Source organism: Lipotes vexillifer, unplaced genomic scaffold (assembly GCF_000442215.2).
Source record: "Lipotes vexillifer unplaced genomic scaffold, Lipotes_vexillifer_v1.1 scaffold330, whole genome shotgun sequence".
Taxonomy (NCBI): domain Eukaryota; kingdom Metazoa; phylum Chordata; class Mammalia; order Artiodactyla; family Lipotidae; genus Lipotes; species Lipotes vexillifer.
The window spans coordinates 2,292,764-2,316,067 of record NW_006775627.1 but is presented as its reverse complement, the minus strand read 5'-3'; positions in this window follow the sequence as shown (position 1 = coordinate 2,316,067).

Here is a 23,304-nt window from a genome sequence, read left to right as displayed (position 1 = left end):
GCAAAAGAATATATATGAGTGTCCAGTAAGTACATGAAAAGATATTCAACACTGTTATTCACCAGAGAAATGCAAATTAAAACTGAAATAAAATACCATTACATAACCATGAAAATGGATCAAAATAAACAATCTTACCACACTCAGTGTTAGTGAGCACGTGGAGCAACTGGAACTCTCATACAGTGCTGAAAAGAATGTAAAATGGTATAATCACTTTGGAAAACAGCTTGACAGTTTCTTAACAAAGTTAAACGTTCACCTGCCATGTGACTTAGTCATATTATTTCTCGGTATTGACCACAGAGAATTGAAATATATGTCTGTTCAAAGATTTGTCTGTGAGTGTTCACTGAAATTTTATTAACTACAAGGAATTGAAAATATATGTCTGCACAGAGACTTGCATATGAATATTCATTCAAAGGGAGCTGCAATAGCCCCAAACCAGAATCAATTTATATGCTCATCAACAGATAAGTGAATAAACAATTTGGGGGTTTCCCTGGTGGCGCAGTGGTTGAGAGTCCGCCTGCCGATGGAGGGGGGATGCGGGTTCGTGCCCCGGTCTGGGAAGATCCCACATGCCGCGGAGCGGCTGGGCCCGTGAGCCATGGCCACTGAGCCTGTGCGTCCGGAGCCTGTGCTCCGCAATGGGAGAGGCCACAACAGTGAGAGGCCCGCGTACCACAAAAAAAAAAAAAAACAATTTGGGATATATTTGCTCAGTGGAATACTTCCTAGTCATTAAAATTAACTGATGTTATATATAACAACATAAATGAAACTCAAAATCATTGTGTTGAAGGAAAGAAGCCAGGCCAAAAAAAAAAAATAGTATGTGTATTAATATGAAGTTCTAGAAAATTCAAAGTAAGCTATAAGAGATAACAGTTTACTGGTTATTTGGAGATGGGGGTGGTGGGAGGAATGGATTATAAACGGACTCAAGGAGACTTTTGTGGTTGATGGAAATGTTTATTATTTTGATATTGGTGATGATCTCATGGTTACATAAATGTATTGAAACTGATCAAATTAAGCACTTTATATATTTTCAGTTTATTTTTCTTCATTTTAATTCAAAGTTAAAAAACATAGCTCCCATTTAAATTTCTATTAAGTTTCTAGATATAATTGAAAGTTATTAAAGCCTCAGCAGAGAAGGGATGGGAACAATCAGTGGGGAACTTAACAGTTTAAAGACAAATACCTTTTGTAAAATATCTTAGCATATATAGGAAAACTTAGAATTTTATTCAGCAAGGTAATTTATAAGCAGCAGATACCATTAAAGCAATAATTAGAGTACCACTATCACCAAACAGTCTCTTCTGGATATTCTAACACTCTGGTATTAGAAAAGAATTCCTAGTACTTACAAGGCTCAGGGAAAAAAGCAGTAGGGATTATGAGCCATGGGAGTAGAAGAGAAATCTTTAAATTAAAAAAAAAAAAGGATTTTATGCTATATATAACCAAATATATTATAAAAATCCCAAAGGTATTACTCTCTCTGAAGTGTACATGATCGGTCCACTCTCCCTCCTCCCTGCTCGTCTCTCCCCAAGAGCCAGCTTGTTTCATCTGGCTACAGTCAGAGACTTCTTTCTGGCTCTCACTTTCCTTTTCCTTCTTCAAATGTCAAAGCCATCACAAGGATATTTTTAAAGCATAAATTCTTCATTTCATTACCCTATCTTCAAAATGGACATAATACCCTAACCTAATGCTGTTTTTTTTTTTTTTTTTGCAGTCCGGGAGCCTCTCACTGTTGTGGCCTCTCCCGTTGCGGAGCACAGGCTCCGGACGCGCAGGCTCAGCGGCCATGGCTCACGGGCCCAGCCGCTCCGCGGCATGTGGGATCTTCCCGGACCGGGGCACGAACCCGTGTCCCCTGCATCGGCAGGCGGACTCCCAACAACTGCGCCACCAGGGAAGCCCCCTAATGCTGTTTTTAACGATTGGAGGGAGATAGATAGATAGAGAGAGAGATAGATAGAGAGATAGATAGATATAGAGAAATAATGACAGATCAGTAAATAATAGATGATTAATAGATGATAGATGAAAGATATTCATTAAACGATAGCAATTACTCAACTTAAACTATGTGAACAATGCTTTCATTGCACGAGATTTCAACCACTGTTTTTCAGGCAGGCCATCAGCACACTCATATACAAGTGAGATCAAACTATAGATTTTTGCCTTTCTACTTAGCTGAGAGTGTTAGATACCCAAAACGATCTTCCTTTTGAATTCTTTTAAATTACTTCACCAAGGTAGAGTGAGATTTGGAATCAAGTGTTACACACAAAAGCAAACACTTGTAAGAAACAGCATAGGACCCATTCCACTAGAATTGTAGCTGATCTCCTACAGACACTGAAACCTAACATCTCTTAAGCCACTTTTGCAAATACTTCTGAGGTGGAAGTTTGCCACAGAACAGATTTCTGGCAATTAATATGGGCAACAGAAAGGAATAGAGAATGGCTTATGAAGCCACTCTGCTTTGGCACAATTTCACTTAAGCTAGTTGCAATCACTGCACAAGGGTTGTACGTGGATTCAACCTTTTATTTTAGCTTTCAGCTGTGTTCCACAATTGGGTCATGGCTGGTGCTACGAATTCTATGGGTGATATATATTTAAGGACACTAACGCATTATTTGTGCTTGCCATCTTCCATCCCCCCGGAATTATTTGTACAGTATATAATTGATTTTTACCACGAACCACCAAACCCCACAGGACATAACACCCACAATGTTCTTTTTGCTATTTCCCACAGGTGCTGTTGTCACTTTCCTGCTGGCGTTTTCTTAGATGGGTGTTCAGAAATTATCTTTCTTTCAGCATACACACACACACACACACACACACACACACACACACACACACGCATGCATGCTAAATCTCTGCAAAAAAATAAGAAAATTCAAATGTAATCAAACCAAGACAACTGCTTCAGTTTGCAGTTTAGTAAAGAAATAAAATTCTTCACATGGCACTTAAAAAAAGCCTTTTTGAAAAAGTTCCTCATCAAAGATTTCCTAAAATGTGACTAAACTATAAAGCTACTATTGCTATTAATTGCTACTATCCCTATTGTTCTTCCCTTCTGAGGCCAGAATACCACAGTTCTAAACAATTTCATTTGTTTCATGATAAATCTGATGCTTCAAATTGTCACTTGCTGGAGGAGACCATCTGCTTCAATGTTGGCGTTTCTCATTGCAGGCTAATAAATTTGTCATATTAGTAACTATTTCAGCCAATAAATTCATGGATAGAAAATCTGACTATGGGATGTGTCATTAACAAACTGTTACTTCAGACTGAAACCAAAGCACCTGCTATCCAATTTTTAAGATCTGTAAGTTCCCCTAAAAAAATTCATGATTCTATTTTGTACTGGAGTCTACATATACACAGTGTTTATTTGCCAAAGACCTTGTCTGCCTAAGGATACTTAGGCTATCTGAAAATGTCATTATCTTATGCTGATGACGTATCACCAGAGTAAGCAATAGTTAATTATTCAAGAACATATGACTGCTTGGTAAGACACCCTGTATAATGGGGTCGATACAACTTAGCAGCTAATGGAAGGCACAGTAATTTTGTGGCACAAACTATTTTATAATTGAATTTCACTGAGTTTTTTGTTTTGTTTTTGCATGTGTTATTTGGGCAGAAAACATTTCACCACAATTTTGTCCTATATAAAACTTAGAACTTTAGTGATAGAACACTTCATCATGTAGATTTAAGTTAGTTACTGACTTCAGCAAAAAAATTCTTTCACATAGATTAAAATATTAAATAGTTCTATAAGACTTATTACAAAATAATGGTCCTTATAACCCCTTTCTCTGTTTTCATTTCCCAGGGGCAACAACTTTCAATTCTTTGATTTAGTTCATTATGTCTAATTCTTCATTGTTTTTTTTTTAGTTGTAGCAACTATTAATTGATTTTCCAGTATGGAAGATGAGCATTTAGTCATCTGTCAAACATGACAAACACAAACAAATTATCTCCCAAATTATTTCTATATCTGAAATATATCTGGGTCCACCCATCCTCTCAATACTTTTATACCATACTTTTAGTTAGATCAATATTAAATGCTTAGATTATTAAGATTATGTGAATATTATTCCTAGATGGACTAAGTACTAGATGGAGATTACTTTTGGGGGGGCACAACTTTTACTTTACATTGAAGGTAATATTTATTTTCTTTTTACCTTTTTGTGTTCTCTTTCCCACTAATTCAGCCCCAAGCTTTCCCCAAGTTGTCTACAATCTCTCTCAATATGTTCAAATACCTCATGGGTCCTACCAATTACCTCACCTTGGAGGCAGGTTCCCTGGACTTTTTGGACCTGGTTTTTACATCTGGAGCACAGTGCTCACCCTGACATCTTCTTTCACCATCATCCTAGGGCATTATCTTTTTCTTGAGTTGGAGCCATTGTTTCCTGGATCCTATTAGTTCTTCTTTCTTGGTTTACCCACTCCTTCACTTACTGAGAAAGGATATGTAAATGAGAAAATTTTTGAGAATTCCCATATACGAAAATATCCTTGTGTACACATAATTACTTCTGTATAAAATTCTAGGTTAGATGTCCTTTTTTTGTCAAAATGTAAATGCCTTGCTCTACTGGCTTTGAGTTTCTGGTGTCAAAATAGAGAAATCTACAAACATTTGGATTACAGATTCATTGTACATGGCTTCTTTTATTGTTTGATTTTTTTTTTCAACAAGCTTTTGCAATTGTCCCATTTACTCCATTGTTTTGATAGCTCATAATGATATGTTTAATGTGGGCCAATTTTTCTCCCTGAATGTTCTAGTTAAACACAGAAACTCATGTCCTTCAATTTCATGAAATCTTGAATCATTGATTTGATGATTCTCGTCACTTAATTTTTATGATCTCTCTAATACATCTGCCATTTGGTTTGTGGACTTCCTGATCTAAAATTAAAAGTCCTTTTTCCTATATGTGTGTTTCAGTCTCTGTCTTTTGTGTCCAATGATTTCTGGCTATCTGTACTTAGAGATGAAACACCTAAAAGCTGATTCAAAGCTCTGCACTGGTGAATGGTCTCTGTCAACGGGGAGCCTCACTGTAGATCAGCTGGCAGGGCTGTTTCTTTAGGGAAACTTGAATGTGGGAAAATTTAGACTTTTCTCTTTGACTGCTCAGGTTCCCCAGAATGGAATCAGCCTATCTCCTGCATGAAGCATACGAGCCTGGCTGTCAGCATTTTAGAATCCAAGCTAGGGGAGAAAACTGAGCATTTTAATAATAAGAGAAATAATAGAAAAGAAATACCTATTTGAAATGATTGCAATGTCATAAAGAAGACAGTTCAAAGTAAGTATTATAAATAAATAGATTTTTATAGAACAGCAACAAACGTTTAGATTTTTAAAAATCTGTTCATACTTTTTATCTTAGTAAACCTACTTTTACTTAAACCTACTCTTACTTTTAATTAAAGGAAACAGAAATTTAGCAGATTTTTGTACAATAAGTTACTTAATATTACTTATGATGCAAAAAACTAGAAAGCACCTAAATGCCCCCAAATGGGATTGACTCTATTGCATATTATATATTATGTTTAATACATTATTAGGATATACTATGTAACATATATATTAGATCTTAAGTTTTATCACACGTATATGGCACCTTTTGTTATTTTAAACAACAGGCATCAATCAACTTCATTTCTTAGTGCTCTTACTGAACTCCTTGTAACTTAAAGAAAGGAAGAAAGAGGAAGGAAGGAAGGGAGGGAGGGAGGGAGGGGAGGAGAGAGGGAGAGGAGGAAGAGAAAGAAGGGAAGAAGGAGCAAATAACCTTTTCTAGTTCTTACAATCTTGGCCATAGAACAGAATGCAGGAATTTCAACTTGTGCCTTATTTACTCTCAAAGCTTTCAGCATATTTATTGGCTTAGTGGAAATCTCTTCATGTTGTATGCAGCCAAGAATGTGGAAGACATTGATGACCAGCTAATCAATTTACACAGAATAGAAAATATTCTAAAGCCCCTTCCCGCCAAAGCTAAGACTGTCTTTTATCAAAATGTTGTAAATGCTGAAGTTCCGAAAATCAGAATCTCAAAACCATAAAAATAATGTAAATTTAGCTCTAAGGCCATCTCAATGCCCTTTTCAAGGCTCTGGTCTTTGAACAAGCAGTCTGAGTCAGAAGTGCTGAATATTTTTCTGTCTTGTAAAAGGCAGTAGTAACCTGGCACAACCAGAACAGTGCAGTCAGAAATCCTAAGAAGTTTCTTTTGTTACATAGAACAAAGAAGTGAGCTACACAGTTTAAAACCCATCAGGGTTTCAGGAATAAGTGAAACTTTTTTTGTTTGTTTCAGAACTGTTAAAAAAAATTGTTATACTCCAAAGGTTTTACAATCAAAAAAGGCTATGTTCATGGTGTTTCAAGCAAAGGAAATAACTTATTTGAAGAAAACTACCTTAAAAATAAAAAATAATAGCAATCTGACTTACGACCCTTACTGAGCAGTCAGTATCACAAAGTATATACATTATATACACAGGTATAATCAAGGTATGCATGGAGAGCTTTTCCAACTTTAAAGGCTAATTTCTTTGGAGGGTCACATGACAAGAAGAAATACATGTTTAAAACAGTGCTCAATCCTTTCCAAGCTCTGCTGAATAACTCCAAGGGAAAAAATAATAATTGGAGAAGGAGTGCATTATATATATTCTCCATACAATTTCAGTGATAATGATCATTTTTAACTATTATTAACTCTCACCTTCATTCTGTGTATCTTCATTTGTTCAAAAGTTTTTATAAATTATAAGAGTTTAGAGGACTTCAATTTTACTCCACTGCCTTCCTTCTGGCAAGTTGATACAATAATTAAATTTACATTTAATTTACAGATTACTAATGTCAGGTATGACTAGCTTTTCTAATATTTGATAGATATTTGTGTTTGATGTTGTGTGAATTGGCTTTATATATATACCCTTTGCTCATTTTTTAATTGGGTTTCTTATATCTTTCATACCGACTTACAGGTAATCATTGTATATTCTAGATATTAACCCCTGTCAGTTAAAGACTTTAAAAATATTTTTTTCCTGTTAAATAATCTCCTAGCATTTTTATGGTATCTTTTATTGATCAACAAAATCTGTAAAATATGAGTACGGTTTAATACATCTATTACGCCTCCATAGGCCAGCTTATGAGTTCTGCTCTTTGGGGCTTAAGGCCTTCCTCACCCTAAGGTCAAAAATATATAACCCTGGGCTTCCCTGGTGGCGCAGTGGTTGACAGTCCGCCTGCCGATGCAGGGGACACGGGTTCGTGTCCCGGTCCGGGAAGATCCCACATGCCGCGGAGCAGCTGGGCCCATGAGCCATGGCCGCTGAGCCTGTGCTCCGCAACGGGAGAGGCCACAACACTGAGAGGCCCGCGTAACCGCAAAAAAAAAAAAAAAATATATATATATATATATATAAAACCCCTCATTTATGAAACTGATTATTATGTATTGATGTTATACTAAAAAGCTCTTAGAAGTTTTAATAATCTATATTGACAAATAATTTTGTGTTGTCCATGAACAAAACTGCATAATCTCAAAAAAAGAAAAATTTTGGTTCTATCTTTACAATTTTAATATATTTTGTTTTTCTTATCTTAATGTACAAGTTAGGTCTTCTATCTCAATGTTGCATAGAAGTAGTGTTAGCGATCACCTTTATCCTTTTGAAGATCTCAAAAAATACTCAGAGCTTCACCATCAAGTCTGAGTTACTGTATGCTTATACAGAATGATTTTTCTCAGGTTAAAGTGCTTTTCTATTACTAGATTTCTTCTATCATAAATGAATGCTATGTTTTATTTTTTAATTCCTGCTTCTTCTATGATTATGATAATAAATATTTTCTCTTATAACCTGTTAAAATGTGGATTGCATTCACTGATTTCCTTATGCTAAACACATTTCCCTCTTGGAGTTTGCACAACTAGGTATTAATATATTTTTCTTTCAACAGATTGTTGAATTCTGTTTGCTAATAAATGTTTTAAGATTTTTGAATTCATGATCATCACAGATGTTGACCTATAGTTTCCATTTTGTTATGTGTTTGCCTCACTTTTGATGTTAAAATTAAGTTATCCAAAGGAAAATAGAAAACTATTCTGAATATGTTCATGCAACAAATTTGAAAATTTAGATAAAAATATATACATATCTTGCAAAATGCAACTTATCAAAGCTGACACAAGAAGAACTATAGAATATGATTGGCTGTGTAGCTGTTAAAAATTGAATTTCTTATCAAAAACCTCTTCACAAAGAAAACTCCAAGCCCAAATGGTTTCACTGATGAGTTTTATCACAAATTTAAAGAAGACATATCACCAATTTTATGCATTCTTTCAGTAAACAGAAGAGGGAACATTTCTCAACTCTGAGCTAATGTAAGTTAAAACAAAAACTTGATGAAAAAATTATCAAAAAATTACTGAGCAATATCTCTCAATGAATGTAGGTGCAAAAAATACTTGCAAATATTGGCAATCAAAGCCAGAAATATGTAAAAAGTATAACACATCATGCTGAAATAGCATTTATTCCAAGAATGCAAGGCTAATTTAACATTCAAATAGTTTACCAATTTAATTCACCATTTAATGGAATAAAAGAAAATATTTCAATATATGCAGGAAACCATTTGACAAAATTCAATACTTCACTATAAAAATTTATAAGATTTACAAGCTCTCAGAACACTATGAATGAAAGGAAACTATTTCAACTTGAGAAAGTTTGTCTACCAAAATTAAACAAGCAAAAAAGTAAAACAAAGAAAATAAACCCCTACAACTGCCAATATACTTAATTATGGAATATTAAATACTTTATCACTAAAAACTAAAAAAAAAAAGGCAAGGATGTCCACTCTCACCTCATCTGTTCAAACATTGTTCAGGATATCCTACGCATAGTAATGGGAGAAAAAAAATTTTTTAAGTACAATGTTTCCATTCACAGGGAGCATGACTGATTACATAGAAAATCCTAAGGAATCTGTAAAACAACTAAGGCAACTGTTAAGTAAATTTAGCAAAGTGACAGGACAAAACACCTAGTAGTTAAAATAGTTTTTAATTTTGATGAAATCCAATTTATAGTTTTCTTGTTGATGATGCTTTTGTTGTCTAAGAATACTTCACCTAAATCCAGATCAAGAAGATTTTCTTCTTCCTTTTCTTTTTTTTTTCTAAATTATTTAAAGTTTTACATTTTAAATTTAGGCCTATGATTAATTTTGATTTAATTTTTGTACAGGTTTGAGGTTTAGATTGAGATTCATATTTTTGCACATGGATTAGCAATTTGTTGAAAAGACTATCTTTTCTCTACTGAATTTCTTATGTGCTTTTGTCAAAAATCAAATGATCACGTTTGTGTGGATATATTTCTGAACTCTCTGTTCAGTTCCATTGATTTAGGTGTCTATTCCTTCACCAATATCACACTGTCAATGTAGAGGTCTTTCACATTTTTTCTAAATTTATTTCTCAATATTTTAAACTGACACAATTGTAGGTGAATTTTTTTTGTTTCATTTTCCAGTTGCTATCTAGTAGTATTTAAAATACTACAGATTACTGTAGCCTGATTGTAATTTTTAAAGTCAGGTAGTGATGCTTCCAACCTAATTCTTATTTTGCTTAGCTATTTTTCCTCCTCTGCCCTTCTAAATAAAAGGGCACAGGAATGATGCAATCCAACTCAGTTTACATGATCATACCAGTTGTCATGTTCAGATAACTTGAGGGAGACAAGGGTTTATTAGTGCCATAGTCTGTTCCTACTGTATTTATACAAACAATAGAAGACAGTGACTTAGAAGAGAATAGTTTATATGAAAGTGGTTAAAAAAAAAAAAAAAAGGTTGGATTGGGGTGTAGATTGTATTGATAGGTAGAATTGAAAGGATTTGAGATGGAACGGAAATAAGGTAGAAGAGAAATAAAGAAGTCATGGATGAATCCTTTTTTTTTTGGCCTGAGGAACTGTAAAATATGGACTTCAATATCTATACTGTAAGCTAAGATAATCATAATATTTTTCAAAAATTGATAAAATTTTCATAAAGGAACTATTTATAATAGCAAGAAAAAAAGAAATTGACTACTTAAATACCCAACAATATCAGAATGGTTAAATATTATATGGCAAAAAATAGGAAAATGATACTTAAATACAATATTATATAAATTTATATATTTGAAAATTTTAATGACATGAAATACGTTCATAAAAGAAAGTGTTTTCATAAAATAAAATTAATACTAAAAAACTATAAAGACAGTAAAAGGATCAATTGTTAACAGGGGTTTAGTGGAGAGGGATCAGTAGGCAGAGGAGAGAGGACATTTTGGGCAGTGAAACTAATCTGTAAGACACATGTCATCATACAGTTGTCAAAACTGTACATAGAATGTACACGATCAAGAGTGAAACCTAAGTAAGCTATGGACTTTGGGTGATAATGATGTGTCAATATAGGTTCATTTTTTGGTACAAATGTGCCCCTTTGGTTCCAGATGTTGATAGTGGGAGTCTGTGAATATGTAGGGGCAGGAGGTTTAGCAAAATCTCTGTACTTTCTGCTCAGTTTTGCTGTGAACCTAAAACTTCTCTAAAAAATAAAGTCTATTAAAATAAACTCTTATTTATATTATAATATATATGTATATATGCACATATGTTTATGCACACATATACACACTTGTATGTATGAGAGAAAAACATTAACAGTAATTATCTCTAGGTCTACAATTATAGAACACTTTTTAAATACAATTTTCTATACTTTATAAAATCAGAGTATAAATGATAGGAAGTTATTTTAAAACAGAACTACCACATATATAAATTTATTTTTATAAAATAGCATGATTAAAGAACAAAAGTAAACAAAGATTTAAATTAAATAAAATGTTATTTATTGTGAAAATGTATATTTTTGTATAGTAAATATATGTCTAATAATACAGGAAGAATGGTTATGGTTATTATAAATGAATGCATAATGAAAACAACACATAAGTGCAATTTCACACCTTTTGGAAAGGATTAGTGATAAATTCATTTGTATTATTGAAATTTAATGTTTTGTGTTTTTTTTCAGATACTCTCCATTTGTTTAGAGGGGTTATTTGAGCTAGCAGTGGGAATGAATCCAAATCATCTAAATAATACATGGAATGGGTAATATATAATCTTCTATTTTAAAAGTCATGTTATTCATAAAATGTGGAATTAAAAAATTATATAAATAAAGTTTGGCTTGGAAACCATGATTAATATGTGTAAATCATTGTTTCTAATGTTTAAAATGAACAGACTTTTCTTAGTATTTAAAAGGTCCTATTCAGAGAATCTACAGATTCAGTGCAATCCCTATCAAAATACCAAGGGCATTTTTCACAGAACTAGAACAAATAATTTTTTAAAATATGCATGGAAACATAAAAGATCCAATAGCCAAAACAATCTTGAGAAAGAAGAACAGAACTCAAGGAATCATATATATATGTCACACAATGGAATACTACTCAGCCACAAAAAAAGAATGAAATTCTGCCATTTGCAATAAAATGGATGGACTTAGAAGGTATTATGCTAAGTGAAGTAAGTCAGAGAAAGACAAATAGTGTATATCACTTATATGTGGACTCTAAAGCACACTAGTGAATATAACAAAAAAGAAACAGACTCACAGATATAAAGAACAAACTAGTGGTTACCCCTGGGGAGAGGGAAGGGGGAGGGGCAAGATAGGGGTAGGGAATTAAGAGGTATGAACTACTACTATAAAATAAATAAGTTAGGCAGAGCTTCAAGATGGCAGAGGAGTAAGACACGCAGATCACCTTTCTCTCCAAAAATACAAACATTATACATCAGCACAAATGAGAAGATAAACAAAAAGTAATTATGGGACTGCATTTAATCAGCAAAATCTAAAATGTGGTGATATGCCATGCAAAATGGCATTCATGAGGAAGAAGACCCCAAGTAGTCCAGCTAGGGGGAAAAGCCATTTGTTCTTTCTCTTCTATCATTTAAATAAAAAGTCTGTATTTTAATCTCAGAAAGTAATAATTGCTTGTGACAGGTCAAGTAGAAATTGATAAATATTTAAGAGCAACTTTCGTAGATAATGAGACAAATGCTCTAGAGAAATTGATACTTCATTTCTTTAAAGCTTCTTAGGATAGTATTAGTGCTTTTCCACAAATGGATTTATCTAGGAAGTTTTAAATATGTATTTGTGTGTGTGTGCACTAGCACAATAGTATTACAAAGTTCACACATTCTATTTAATTAAAAATGTATGGGTACAGTTAAAAAAGAGGCCAGAGAGTTAACAAGACCTTCTATTTGCCCTAGACATTTCCATTCCTTCTTGACCAAGGTAACAATGACTTGTGACAGAAAAACTCATGAACACTTTAAAAAATATTTAAAAGTCAAATATTTGATACCTTTTTATTAGTCACATGAAAAAAAATTTAGCCAGTCTTAGGTGGATCTCAGACAGCCATGGAAATTACTAAAATAACAAGTAAATTTCCTTATGCTATTTTATATGGAGCTCTCTCATCATTTTGGCAAGAGTCATTCACTATGTAAGTAATGACACCTCTCTTATAAAATGTGCTAGGAATTTTCCAGCTCACAAATTGAAGTTTTAAAAATTTAAGAAAGGAGACAAGAAGAAAAGTAGGGGGAGGGATGAAGGGAGGGATGGAGGGAGGGAGGGAGGGAGGGAAGGAAGGAAGGAAGGATGGAAGGGAAGGAAAGGAAGTGGAAAGACACTTATGCAGAGCTGGATCTGTGCCCTCAATGATCCGCTTACGGACTACGCCATATGTTAGCCACTTTACTTAAGATGTTTGGGGCACAGAATTCATTAGAGATAAAGTCGACAGGATAATTACAGGAAATTGAAATCAACTGAATACTGAGTTGTAAGTCCCACTGATCCTTTAAAATGTCCAGCTGCTATGGGATATTTCATAAATCACTCAATTTACAAGAAGAAAATTCTCTCCATTGATATAAGTATACGAAAAATACATTAAATCCAAATAGTCCTTAAATATCAGAAGACTGAAGTTCTTGGCTAAACTTGAAATTAAATATAAAGTTTTTAAAACTTAGCATTTACATTTGTAGAAGCAAACAGAAATGGAGTCACTTATGTCAAGGACAAAATGGAGATGGCCAATGCAGCACATAAAGGAAACAACCTAACCTTACAAGAATTTACAGGTCTTCTTAGAAATCAGCAGAGGGCACCAGCCAATCCCTAAATGCCAAGTCTGTTCACACCATCTCTGGACTTCCTTGTTCCCCTGACTCAGCTACCCTGATCCAATAAGAAAGAGCACTAGGCAAGCAATCAGCTGAAAAAAAGCCAAATGATTTCCACATTTATTCCATAAAAACCCCCTTAGTCTATGAGAAACTCAGAACTCATTGCTCCCGTAGCCTTGAGTTTCCCAGCTTGCAGGTTTGCAATGAACTCATCTTTCTGCTTTGTTTTATTCCGTATGTAGCATTTGGTTTTTGACACATAATATGTGACTAGTTCCCTTGATGTATGTGGTCACTTAGCTAGTTTTTGCCTTACCTTATGTGGTAGTAATTATAGTTTACGATCAGAAGTGGAACATTTCTTGACATTAATACTCATGTCTACTATGGATAGTGTTTCCATGGTAGTTATTTCCTTCTTTGTTTCCATAAGAAAGGGACAATAACACTTATCTTCCTCACAGGGGTGCTGTAATATTAAATATTAATGCTGGTGATTTCCACAGACTGAGTTTTATTAGAAACCTAACCAAAAGATCTTTCACATTAAGAAGTAAATCATAAATTTTTCATCTTTCAAATTTTGAAACTAAACTCTCTTCTTAAAAATTCTGATTGTCAATATTCTCTCACAATTTCAGAGCTTTCTTCAAGCTTTTAAAAGATCAGTGTATGTCAAAAGGCAATAGCATCTCTTACCATAAAAAAAGGGGTGAAAATAGTATTCTCTGGTTGAAAGGAGCCTTAAGCATACTTGTGTGGGATTCTTCAATCTTCAGGGCAGGTCATTCATATAAATTCAGTGAGGACAGTAATGTGTGAATCTGATACTACCCTGACCCCTGTCCACCTTACAAGGCAGCTCTAACATCTCAAACAGTAAAATTCAGACCAATAGCTACCTCTTCTGCTGCCAAACAGATAGATAGCCTATATCTGAACTCAATTTACAAAACAGGGACACCACTATACGTTAGCCACTTTAATAGATTCAAGTTTATTTTCAGAATATACATCTACCTTTGGTAGAGAGTAAAGCAATTACTCTGACAGGGGGAAAAATTGCTGACAGGCCAATAAGACAAAGAAAAGAAAGCGTCAATTAACCTACAGTGATAGACTCAAAAAAAAAAAAAAAAAAAAGAATGGCGAATCAATTTATTCATCTTCAAATACTGTTTCTGTGGTACTATTTCTCCTCTTCCAAAAGTTTCTAGGTGTGGTAGACATATTCATGCACAGCATGTCGTAGAAAGCTGTCAGTAGTTCTGATACAGTCACCCCAAGGTCTAATCCTATTATATTAGATGAAAAAAGTACAAGGATGCTCACCAGACCAGCCCTTCTTAAGAGACATCAAGAAATACATAAAGTACTTTAGGTGCTTGGCCCCTAAGTGTTGCTAGAACAGGGGGAAAAGACAAAAAAAAAAAAAAAAAAAAAGAATGGCGAATCAATTTATTCATCTTCAAATACTGTTTCTGTGGTACTATTTCTCCTCTTCCAAAAGTTTCTAGGTGTGGTAGACATATTCATGCACAGCATGTCGTAGAAAGCTGTCAGTAGTTCTGATACAGTCACCCCAAGGTCTAATCCTATTATATTAGATGAAAAAAGTACAAGGATGCTCACCAGACCAGCCCTTCTTAAGAGACATCAAGAAATACATAAAGTACTTTAGGTGCTTGGCCCCTAAGTGTTGCTAGAACAGTAACAGGCTGCAAACAATCTATGAATCTAGAGATGGCAGTAAACAGGATTGCTTTCAGTTTATGAGCTGTTAAGCCTGTTTCGTAAAGTAGTTCATGGTGACTGACAGTTAAAACACTGGGTCATTCACTAGTTCCTGTGTTATGTGGCAAGTGGCACAAGGCCATGAAAAATCATGGTACTAGGAGAAAAATCTTACAACAAATGCTCTTCTTCTGCAGCCACCTATAGGGGAGATGAACAAAAAGTATAGAAATGGTTCAAAACTGTAAACATCTCCAAAAGCAAAGTCTCAGACTGCTGCAACCGAAGTAAATAACCACATATAAAAAACAATTTCCAGTGACAACCCAACATTGTCAATCTTATAGTATCATTTAGGGCAGTGTGGGTGGAGAAGTTGGTCAAGAGGTTGGAACCAATTTTATCTTGAATGATCCACACTCAGTTTTAACAGTCTAAACCAATTATCTCAGTTAGTGTTTATAAAGATTCATTTTGTGAATTGGTAAGTTTATACCAAATATACTATGCTTCACGACAACAAGAGATTCCTATGTGATCTATGCTATAAACATATATATTCTGAACTCCTGGGTACAGATCGTTGATTAAGCATGGAGAACACAGTCTAATTCCTCCTCCCACTCAAAACTAATTGAAATATTTGATAACATATACATAAATTAAGAAAGAGAATACATTTCCAGAATCTGAACGGGAATTCACAGAAGTAACAAGTAATCCAAGTGGCTAAGGAGTGTTAGGACTTGGAAGAAACCACAGTGTTTCAGGTTCCACTGCAATTCCAGAGTAGCCAAAGCCACAGGCCACTTGCATGTCAGGGAAGCAGGACTGCGGAACACACGCTTGCCTGCAAACTGGGGCAGGAAATCACTACCAGAACAAGCCACTAACCTTGACTACAGGGAAAAAAAATCCCATAAACCAGAAACTGAAGTCTGCATTTTGAGGGTGCTGAGGCTGAATTCATGGTATCCACACAGCACAAACCTGCTTAAAAGCAAAATAAGCCTATAGAGCCCAAGAAGAAGCAACAAGCAAAACACTACACTACCCAGCAAGGCCTTTGTATCTCAGGACAAAAAACTTCCCCTTTAGAGCAATTCCAAAAGAAAATAAATTCACAGAAAGCAATTACAGAATGTATGAGAAATGTCATTTCCAAAATGGAGGATTTATACCTGAAGAGATGACTTCAGAGATGCATCTGAACTTTAAAATAATTATAGTAATCCTCAAACAGATAAAGTAAGGAACAGCACTTATGTACCAAGAACAGGGAATTATGCCAAAAAAGCGAGGATACAGAAGAAAAACAAGTAAGAGTTTTAGTAAATAAAATCATAGCTACTTACATAAAAAGTTTGATAGATGTGGGCAATCAGTAGATGAGACACAAATTTGAATGAAGAATTAGCAAATTAGCAGGAAAAACTGAGGAAATTTTTCAGAATACAGCTCACACAGATAAAGAGATATTAAAATATGAGACAGAAATAAGAAACATGGAAATGGCACAGAAGTTCCAGAATCCATGTAATGGCATGGTAGAGAGGCAACATTTTAAAAAATATTGGTAGAGAAATAACTAGCCAGGAAAAGCCATGAGCTCTCTAATTGAAAAGGTGCATCAAGTGGTAAGATCAAGTAAGAAGAAAATCATATACAGACACATTACAACAAAACTGCAGAACTCAACTATAAAGAGAGGATTCTAAAAGCCACTGAAGGAAAAAAATATATAGCACGTACAAAGTGATGGTAATTAAATGGTAAAAGCTTTCTTTGTCAGGAGCCCCTAAGCCTCACCCGCACAGGTTCATGACTCACTGTTAAGACTCACAGGACTTACTATATAGCTGTATTCATGGCTATGACTTATTACATCAAAAGATGAAAAGCACATGAGCAATGGGAAAGGCTCATGAAACAAAGTCCAGAGGAAACCAGGAGCAAGCTTTCAAGAGACCTGTCCCACTGGAATCACACAGGATGCACTTAATTCCCCTTTAATGTAAGCTGTGACAATGTGCATGAAATATCATCTGCCAAGGAAGCTCATTAGAGAATCAGTGCCCAGGGTTTTTGTTGGGCTTTGGTCATGTAGGCACCCTCTACCTAGCATCTGCAAAAATTCCAGATTCCCAGAAGGAAAGCAGGTAGTCAGCATAAACTACATTGTTTGTACAAACAGTTTAGGTACAGTGAGACATCCTTATCAGGAAATGGTGGAAACTCTCCCAAATCCAAGTTCCCAGGGACCAGCCGGGCTAATCTTACAAGCAGGCCTTTCTAAGGATAGCAATCTCAGGCCTGCTGTGCTCTTTTCTGCACACCTTCTTATTACCAGGGGCAGATACTAGAAGACAATAGAGAGTAGTTCTGTTCCACTGACCATCTTCAAAGTTTAAGCAGTTATGTAAACAACTGCTTATAGATGTTGTAAAATGACAAAATGAGAGCAAATTACTGCTACTCTTCTCAGAAATCTTTCCTTCTGGTCTTCTGTCTTTTTACACTCTGGATTGACCTCATTCATGTCCATGACTTTAGTTAGCAACTATCTGCTGAAGAATCCTCAAATTGCTAACTCTAAATCAGATGTCTTTAAAGAGTTCCTAGACCAGGATCTTCAATGTACAGTGAAAATGTCTTCATGAGTGTCCCAAAGGGCACCTCATACCAAATGAGCCCCTAAATTTTTATTCCTTTGAGTTAAAAACAAAAACATTTTTCCTTTACTTCGTATCTACCAATGTCACTAATCACGTAATCTAGAAATCTCATAGAAAATCCAAGAAAAGCTATCAAAAAAAGTTCCTAGAACTAATGAGTACATTTAGCAGGGTGGTGTTAGGTCTCAGCAATGTCTCAGTATACAAGAATACAAAAGTTGACCCTATTTCTGGAGCTGGGTATAATACTAACAAAGGCAAGTTTCCACTGAATGATTAGGGAAAGAAATAGTTGAAGAGAGCCCTGCTCAAACCACTGTCAACCCAGTGTGAATGTGTACATACCTAAGGAGTGACATTAGAGGCTTCATAACGTGAGAAAAATAGACAGCACTAAAGTAGTCTGGCCCATTGCAAAAGAATGACTCTGGATCCCTACTTCATATTATAGACAAAAATAAAACGGCTTGTAGACATAAATATAAAACTACAAAATATTTAGTAGTAAACATAGGCCTAAATTATCATGATCTTAGAGTGGGCAATGGTTTCTGATATATGATACCAAAAGGACAAGCAACCAAAGTGAAAAAAAAAAATTGGAATTCATCAAAATTTAAAACGTTTTTGCTCCAAAGACATCATCAAGAAAGTGAAAAGACAACCTACAGAATAGGAGAAAATATTTGAAAATCATGTATTTGATAAGGGACTTATATATGTAATAAATCAAGAATCTTTACAACTCAATAATAAAAAGACAAATAGCCCAATGTTAAAAATGCACAAAGGATCTGAATAGACATTTATCCAAAGAAGATATGTAAATAGCCAATGAGGACTTGAAAAGATGCTCAACATCATTTGCCCTGTGGGAAATGTAAATCAACATAATGGAATGTTATTTGACAGTAAAAAGAATGAATTACTGATATGAGCTACAACACAGATAAACCTTGAAAGCATTACACTGAGTCAAAGAAGCCAGTCACAAAAGACTACGTATTACATGATTTCATTCATATGAAATGTCCAGAATAGGCAAATGTATAAAGACAAAAAGTAGGTTAGAGTTTGTCTAGCTCTGGGAAGTTTAGGAGAAATGGGGCGAGGGATGACTGCTAAAGGGTATGGGGTTTCTTTTTGGCATTATGACAATGTTCTAAAATTGGGAGATAGTTTCCAAATTCTGGAGATATACCAAAACACACTAAATTATGCATCTTAAATAAGTGGATTTTTTTCTTTATGAATTACATTTCAATAAAGCTAGTACTTCACCAAAAAAGATTTGAACAAGTATTTGCCAAAGATACATGGATAGGAAACAAACAGAAGAAAAAAAATGTTCAGTATCATTTGCCATTTGAAAAATGCAAACTAAAACCATGAGATACCTGTTAGAAAGGCAAACAAACAATATCAAATCTTGGCAAGGATGCAGAAAAATAGGAACTTTCATTCATGTAGGAATGCCATATGGTACAGCCACTTTAGAAGATAGTTTGGCCACTTTTTATAAAGTTAAACATACACTAACAAATGGTCCAGCTCCATACTGTCCATACTCCTGGATATTTACCCAAGTGAATGGAAAACTTAGGTTCAAACAGAATTCCTAAATGAATGTTTATAGCAACTTTATAAATAATCACCAACAACTTGAAGCTATGGTCTGAAAGTTTGTGTCCCAGGCCCACCTGCCCCCAAAATTCCATATTTTGAAATCCTGAAGCCCATTGCAATGGTATTAAGAGGTGGGACCTTTGAAGATAATTAGCTCATGAGAGTAAAATTCTCATGAATAGGACTGGTACCCTTATAGAAGAGGCCCCAGAGAGAACACTCACCCCTTCCACCATGTGAGCATACAAGGAGATGTCTGTGACCTGGAAGAAAGCCCTCATCCAACCATGCTAACTCCCTCATCACAGACTTCCAGCCTCCAGAACTATAAAAATAATTCTTTATTGTTATAAGCCACCCAGTCTGTGGTACTTTGTTATAGCAGCCTGAAAAGACTAAGTCACTGAACATAACATAACAGTCCTTCAGTAGGTGACTGGCTAAACAAACTGTATTGTATATATAATACTACTCAGCAATTTAAGAAAAAGGAGCAAGCTACTGATTCTTGCAACAACACAGATGAATCTTCAATACATTATTCTAAATAAGGCCAAGCTCCAAAGTTTACATATTGTATACTTCCATTTACATGATATTATTTTTAAAAGATACAGTGTCAGAGCTGGAAAAAGATCAGTGTTTGCCAGTGGTGAGGGTGGGGAAAGTGAATACAATGGGGCCTCACATTGGAGTTTTTAGTGTGATGGGCTTTTCTGTGTGGCATTGCATAGGAAAACACATGACTATGCATTTGTCAAAACCTACAGTACTGTAATCTTTACCATATGCAAATTTAAATAAAATCAACTAGAATTTTGGGTGGATCTCAGGATAGAATACAAATTGTACCAAGTGAAACTAACTGTATTACAATTTATGAATTAACCTCAGTGAAGAAGGCAGAAAAAAAGGGACATTAAGTAACTTTTGGAAAGTTGGTATTTGACAAAAAACTATAAGTAGGAAGACAAAAAGAACTTTACAAACACTGCACTCTAATTAGTAAATCTGATCCTCACAGAGGTATGGGTTAACAATTTTGAAACTAATTTACATATGTACTAAGGTTGAGCAAATAGGTAAATAAATTGTAGATAATGTGAGCAAAGTTTCTCACTGTCAGAGAAAGACATGATAAATGTCAGAAAGTAATGTTAGATTGAAATATATGGTTCTAGATTAGTCAGTGACATCAGTAAAAACTCATGTACATTTAAAAATACATAGATATAGCTAGACACATAAATACATATAGATATGTGTATACCCATAATTCAGTATATTTTTCCTAGCTCTCTATACTGAGAGGACCTAGAAGCAGTGACATCCCAGTAGCAATGAGAACTCAGATCTTGGTTTCTAAATCCTATTCTCCAATAAAGGGTAATCAGGGTTCCTTGGAGAAATCTGATTGTGGCAATAAAAATATAAGATTAGGCCAGAGCTTCTTTAGCAAGTGTCAGAAAGAAGGGAAGTTCCTTTAAAAAAAAAACTATATTTAGCACCATCATGCTTAAAATTTGTGTTTCTAATCCAAACTGTTCCCTACATGCCCCTCCCACTCTTGTGTTGAGTTTCAGTATTAGGCCTCCAAGGAAAAGAGAGACTGCATTATCCCTTCTCAGAAGAGCCATCATTAGAAATGCATCCTCTTGTTTTCTTCTCTTTAAAGATGCAAGCTTTAAATCAGTCTCAGCTTTCAAAACTAAACAAAATCTCATTTCCCAAAGCAATATTACCATCCACATATAAATGAATCTTAAACCAAATCTATATACTATTCTGGGATATTATTTTCCCCAGAAATTAAATGATATGTGATGTATACCAGTTGCTCTTTAGTTAATATACATGAAACTCATGTAATCCCAAAGCTAAAAGAGAATTCTGACAGTAAAGCAGCAGTTTTGTTTGGTTTTCCTGGTGGTTTTATCTGAGATGCAGTCAATTAAGTATGTATCTTCTGTGTTTATCTCATTGAATCTGTCTCAGTTGATAAAGTCAAAACAGTGACTCAAGTCCTAAGTCCTGGTTTTATTGTCAGCTAAGCTAAGAGCTAGCTGGGCAGCCTTGTAGAAGCCATTAACTCTGCTGGGATTCAGAGGTGTCCCCTGTAAAATTAGAGAATCAGAATATATTTCTACTATCCCTCAGACCAAGAAGGTTGTGTGTTTTTATCATTTTTTATTGTGTGAGTTAGGACTGGTAATTTTATCAGGTCTTTGAATAAGAGTAAATCTGCCTTCTACTTTGGACCTGTAGTTATTACACTGGTTATGCCTTGTCGATTTTCAGCCCAGGGTTTTTTCAAACTTCTCTTAAGGGAATTAACTGTGTAATTACTGAAGAGCATATGCAATTCAATAGCTCAAAGTTTACCAAAAGGTATCTGAAGCAGCTTCATTAGTACATCCACTAAACCTCTATCATCATCACAAGAACTGGTCTCTTCTAATTGCTTATCCAAAGTGTTGTGATCTATTTGTTTCCTCTAAAGTTGTAAGTTCCATTTATAACTTCTTTGAAAGAGTGCTGAAAGTATTAAATGAGATGAAAGTTGTGAAATGTACAGTATCTGAACACAGTAATTGTTTATCAGATAATTAGAGTTCTTTTTAATGAGTTTTCTAAATTCTATGAGACTGTTTTGATTCATGGTCTTCTATGTAGCTTACTCATATAGAAACCTAGTGAAACCAATGAAATGGCAGAGATATTACATTTAACACTTCTTTATAGTCACACCCTATGATCACTCACTAGTCTTCCTGAAGATATTCTGGCTTTCTATATTATAAGGTACCTAATTTAAAAACTCAAAATTTGTCCTATCACTGGACAAAATATGTGAACCAGCTATTTTTCAACATTGGAAAACAGGTAATTTAGGGCTGTGATCCCTGAAAAAAGAGAAACAAATGAGGGTTTCCTACAATTATCCCAACGTTCTGCATAGGACATGGTGCCAGTATGGGAAACCCAAGCAGAACACAGCAATCTCAAGAAACTGAGAAGATAGATTTGTGTTTGGGGAATCAGAAGAAGCTGTAACATTCAAGGCAAGAGTACTGAAGAGGAGGAAGCTATTCAGAGGAAAAGCTCCAGAAATATGTATAGGGCTCCTCATAAATCTTTGGTTAAATTTGTACATGCATAAGGTGAGAGTTCACAAGGTTTCACAAAGAAGATCTTCTAGAAATAGTTGGAGCTACAAGCTGAATAATTCCTAGAGCTAACAGCCTTTAAAGTTTCAATGAACCAAAGTGAAAAGACCTTTCTAAACACTCAGGGCATTCACTGGCAACCTCAGGAGAGTTAAACCACAGTAATAGGACTAAAATTTCCCTAGAATAAAGGCTATTCCAGACCTCTTCTAAAAAAACTTAGAAACAAGACTCAAAAGAATCAAGCTAATGTGAAGTAACTATAACTACCTGCCAAAACAAAAGTAAATACACATTAAAGTATCTCAACAAGGTTAGTCACAATGCCCAACAGCCAATTAAAAATTACCAGATATGCAAAGAAGCTGTATTCATCCAAAACCGGGGGGTCGGGGGCAGTAGTTAAAGAAACAGACTTATAATGATGTTCAACATTTTTAAAGAAAATCATGAGAGAATACAGAAAATATAAAAAAGCACAGGGATTTCTAGAGCTGAAAAATAAAATATATGAATGAAAGATTCACTGTGTGGAATGAACAGCAGATTAGATACTGCAAAACAATAGACCCAGGAACTGGAAGTCATAGCAATAAAAATCAAATAGGCTGAAGCACAAAAAGAAAACACCTTTCTGATGTCACTACTCAGTACTGGGGGCTGTCATA